The sequence below is a fragment of the Cryptomeria japonica genome, chromosome 5 (assembly GCF_030272615.1).
Source record: "Cryptomeria japonica chromosome 5, Sugi_1.0, whole genome shotgun sequence".
Lineage (NCBI taxonomy): Eukaryota > Viridiplantae > Streptophyta > Pinopsida > Cupressales > Cupressaceae > Cryptomeria > Cryptomeria japonica.
This window is the reverse complement of record NC_081409.1, coordinates 196383201-196388653: the sequence shown is the minus strand read 5'-3', so window position 1 is coordinate 196388653 and position 5453 is coordinate 196383201.

The window sequence follows — 5453 nt, the reverse complement described above, 5'->3', positions numbered from 1 at the left end:
TTTGATGCATATTCAGATTTGTGGCTTGGTTTAGTCACTTGGTTTAGTGATTTTGTTGTCATGTTGAGGAGGAGAGATGTTGTCACCAGGTACAGTCATGGTGGAGGACCTATGTTGTTGACTATGTGTTGCTTACATGTTGGACACCCTGGGAGTTAGATACTTGTTTTAGTAGATGTGATCATGGCGTCACAGGTGGTCCTTGCATTTAGGGACTTTGGCATGACATGATTAGATTTGCAGGTGCTTTGATTGGTGATGATTTGATTGGATTCTTGGTTAGTTATGTGGGTGTATCTTCTTGTTTGAGGATTATGGTTACTTTGACTTTTGAGAGCTCATGATATGCATTGTTGAGTTCTTTGGTAATGTGAGCACTTGGTTTGATTCTATTGTTAGAGGATTGTTTTATCACGATGTCATGGATAGCTTGGTTACACTTTCAATGGATCTTTTAACAATGATGATGAGGCGATGTAGGATTGGCTCCTGATTGTTTGTTGGTAGTTTTGTATCTTCTTGCGTTGGAGTTCATGGTTACACCTAATGTTATTGATATTTTAGTTGTATGTGTGTAGGATTGGATTATCTTCATTTAAGAAATGGTTATCATGATGCTAGGGAGAGCTTAGTATCATGATTTAGTGGGAGCTTGTAGCAGTGATGTGTATTCAACATTGGGTGTTGGACGATCTTCTTAGTGTACAAATGCTGGAGGATGCCTTAGATTTGTTGCTATAGAAGGGTCTTTCACATTTGCAAGTAGAATTGTAGGAGATGGTTATCTTCATGATATTTGAGGATGTGAACATCTTGGAGGACTTATGAAGTTCTTTGGTTGAGGTGTGGTTGATGCTTTCATTTGACATGTTATCCTTGTTTGATAGGATGGTTGATATTATGTGATGGTACACTCTTGATTGTATGCTTAGAGTTTTGGCATGGTTATGTTATGTGATATGTTCATATGGAGTATGTTGTCTCCTTGGAAGGAATGGTTATATCATATTGTCATGTTTATGTTCTTGATTTCACGGTTGGATCTTTGACATTGATCTTGGTGGTTCTCTTTGTATTGGGCACATGATTATTTTCCTAATTACTTCATGGTGGGGCTATGTTATATATGGAGTTTGGTGTGGATTGGTTGTTTACAAGTACTCATGGATACATGGAGACATAGGTGATACTGATATTCTCTTGTGATTAGAGATAGGTGTTGAGATGATTGATGGTTTCAATAAGAAGACTAAGGAACATTCACCTGATATGGACTTGAGAGAAGATTGTTCTTAGTGTGAGTCATGATGACTTGGATAGATTGATGAGCATTATCATTCCCCACTTTTGGTCTATTCAATACTTGAGAGGTATTTCCCATTGTTCCTTTTAGGTGCATTATGTTTATGCTTATCTTTCATAGATATGGATCTTGAGCTATGGATAGAGGGTTTGTTCTAGAGGATTCAATTTGAGAGATGTTTGGCATTGGTTATCTCCTTGTGCATATGAGCTATTATTATGATTGTATTCATTGATGGTTGAGTTAGGGAGATAGTTTATTGGGCTCATTCTCATGGATTGTTAATGGCACTGGTATGATCTTTTTGGTTATGGGAGGCTTAAATCCATGTTGATTACATGATATATGTTTATTCGGTCTAAGAGACTGAATGGGTTTGGGTGTTGTTATGACTTTTCATTTGGGGTTTTATGGAAGAGATAATACTTGAAAAAGTTGATATTTAGAGGTGTATGCAGAAGGACATGCTATAGGTTTTGATTTTTAGTTTTTCTATCTTTGGTCTTGGTTATCTTCCTAGATGTTTGATTTCATATACATTGGATTTAAGATTAATTTGAGCTATGTGATCACTAGTTTGTAATCATGTGTTGTCACGTGGGAGATGACATGAAGGTTCCTTTATTGCTTTCTTTTGTTGGTTGTGTAGAACATGGGAGGGTATTGGATACTTGTGATGAGAAATGTATTTTCACGTTATTGGTTTACAAGATTTACATTTTATTGTGGATTTTCCTTGATACTACGTGGTTATGGTTACACTTTCTATGTGATGATATTAGTGGACCCCTTTTAGATTTGACATTACCTATGCTGTGGGAGTTTCTAGGTGTACATATGTGACATTTATTGCACTTATAGCCTATGGTTGCATGCTATGGGTTGTATATGTCAATGATATGTGACTCACTTGATATGTTTTGTATACCTTGGAGGTATGGATAGATAGATGTGTTAGCACTTTTTGCAGGTGGTATTTCAACTATGGTTATTGGTTCTTGACATCTACCAATGTATTTGATACCTTTGGATTGAGTGTTTGTGCTTGGGCTATCAGTTGAGATAGGAATTATATTTTATTGTGACATATTGTGTGGCTTTCTCTTTGGATGACCCTTTCTATGTCTAGTGGAAGTGACATGGTGGAGGGTGAGAGCATTCATGTATGAGATGGTGGTCACTTTGTTTCTTATTGCAAGTATCTTAATGAAGCACATGGAGCAGTTGAATTCCATGATGGTATATGTGTCTAGAGGGATTGTTCCCTTGTTCATGATGTGGTTACTTATTACCCCTTATGAAATGTATACAACAAGGTGGATAATGTTGGTAAAATAGGTGTTGCACGCCTTGCATAATAATGTTTATAATTGTAATATTTTATTTTATTATGCGAGTTGCCCATGGACATGTAAAGTGTAGAAATTCTCTTAAAATATTATTGGGGCCACTTGATGAGTTTTATTGTAACATTGTGTATTATATTGTAATTATTTAGTATTGGGGAAAGTAAATTACCCACTATTAGATGTGGGGTTAGTGGGGAAGTTAGCCCATGGTATTAGCACATAGTTTTGTATCACATACCACTTGGTAGTTTTGTGGGAGCATGTGTTTATAAAAGAAACCACACGGGTAGTTGTTTGGGTAAGTTAGGTTAGAATTTGTGGAGGTTAGAAGCATGGCATGGGATGTGTAGTTACATTCTTGTTTACATGGAGTGTTTGTTGATGGCCGGGTTTTGAAATCTTTCATGGTTGTATTTGTAATTTGCATTAATGATGATACATGACAATAGATGCTTTTGGAGGCTATGTTTCTCCCTCATGAGGGTTTTCTTAGGGTATATCTTGTTCCGTCTTTGATGGGTATGTTGTCTACTCTTTGCATATGGATTCTATGTGTTTATTTGATTGATATCTCAATTAGGTTATGTAGAAATTGCCATATGTATGGCTTCAAGTTTCCTTTTAGATCATACATCTTGGTTATCCTCTTTTTTTAGACTTTGTTCATATTAATGATGTCTTTGATTTTTTAGATGAGGAACACATCTACTATAGATTCTATTCTTGAGGAGAAATTTGGCTACTTGAACATGGGTATCCTCACTTGTGATCCAATTATTGAGCCTTGATATCTCTTCCTATTCATATCATATCTACTATTTTAGTTGATGATGCTTTTGTTGCTACAACTTTGGCTTCTTGTGATTTAGTGCAATAAGATACACATAGTATTCTAGATAATATGACTTGGGATAACTACTTGACATACATTATAGGTTTGTTTGTGAGTCCTATCTTGCAGATTTACAAGACACCATTGATGACATGCATCTTCTCTTTGATGGAGATGATCCTTCTTCAGTTATTGTGAGGGAACACTTTGACCCTCTTGTTCATTCTCTACATGATCATTCTTCATGGTTTGACATGAGTGTGGATACTTTTGAACAAAATTTGGAGGAGGCATCTTTATCTTTAGAGGAGATACTTAAGTCTTTGGATCTTGTTCTTCATACATATACACTAGATCTTAGATTCTATTTTCAATAGTGTGGCCTAGAACACTTGATTTGGAGGGGGCAACTTTCAATATTGACATAGGGATATTTGAGCATCTTTAAGAGACTCCATACATTTTGATATCTCTTCCTATATATTCCTTTCAGGAAAGGGAAGACATCATACATACACCTTTAGTTTTTTTCTTCTTAAGGGGAGGAACATTTTTTGATGATCGAAAACCATTTTCTACATCCAATTTCAAGCATCTACCATTGGTACACATTCTATATTGAGGGGAGGATTCATGGTATCTCTTATTCATCTCTTATGGGGGGGACTTTTTCATCACATTAGGTTTTTTCCTTCTCATTATTCTATGAGAGTATTTTATATTTTCATCTCTCTTTTAAGGAGTATTTTACCATTGGTTTTTCTTCCTTTCTCCACTTTTGAGAGATTGCATTACATTGCACATGGGTACCTAAAATGGCCTAGTAGTTGAGACCCATCATTGCATCTTGCATTATTTTAATTTGTATATGTTCTCCCTAAGTTGTACTTAAAGGGGTGTTGGTGTGAAAGGGGTATTGTACCTAGTATTGTACTTTGCAAGTTCAACACCTAGGCTCTTATCACACATGTTACTTTAGTTTACTTATAGAACACATAGGAGAATTCCCACTTTTAGTGGATAATTATTACATTATCACTTTTCTACTAAAAGTAGATGACACGTTATCACTTTATAACTCAAGTCATAAGATTAAGACTATTGACATTGAATTGTCATTGATGTCAACATTATGCAACTATGAGCAATATAAAGACATTTAGCAGATTGGCCCAATCATTGAGTAGAGAAGGCATTTATTAGGTTTGTCAATGAGACAACCTTATATCTCATTGATCAAGATATGGAAAGTGCCCATTGAGTGCATAATTTTGGTCTTAATAATTTATCCCACATCAGCTATACGAGGGAAGTTTTGGGTCTTTTTATAGATCAACGCGTAGAGTTCAAGTGAGCAATAGCTCACGTGATTTTTGCTGCCCAACTTGATCATGGCTTAAGTTAGCTTGTTGAGGAGACACTATTATTTCAACATGAGTTAATTTTTGTCTCTTTGATATGGAATGCCTCTTCAATTAGGTGTTTGGTGCAGGTGTCAAGGTGACATGCTCATGTCACATTGAGCATGCCAAAATGATAAGGTGTCATTGAGTAGACATTGACATGTCAATTAGACATATTTTATGTCTCATTGATCAGGAAAGTTAGTGTGAGCCAAGTGGCAAGGGTGGATATGTGGCTAAGTCAGACAAAAGGAAGAGATGATGTGACAAATGAGGTGGCACATGGAACTGCAATGGTCAAGAGGCAAGATGGTCATCGATAAGATATTGACTTGTCTCATTGATAAGTCAAGGCAGAAGGGAAACAATTTCCATCGAGCAAACATTGAGACATCAATAAGACAATTTTCTTGTCTCATCGATCACATGACAAAAAGGAGGAATATGCTTCATAGAGGAGACCTATTGAGATTGATGAGAGAATTTTGACGTCTCATCGATAGGACTGCTTGTGACCAAGATGAAGGCGCTTCATCAAGGTGACTTAGGGATATATCATCAATAAG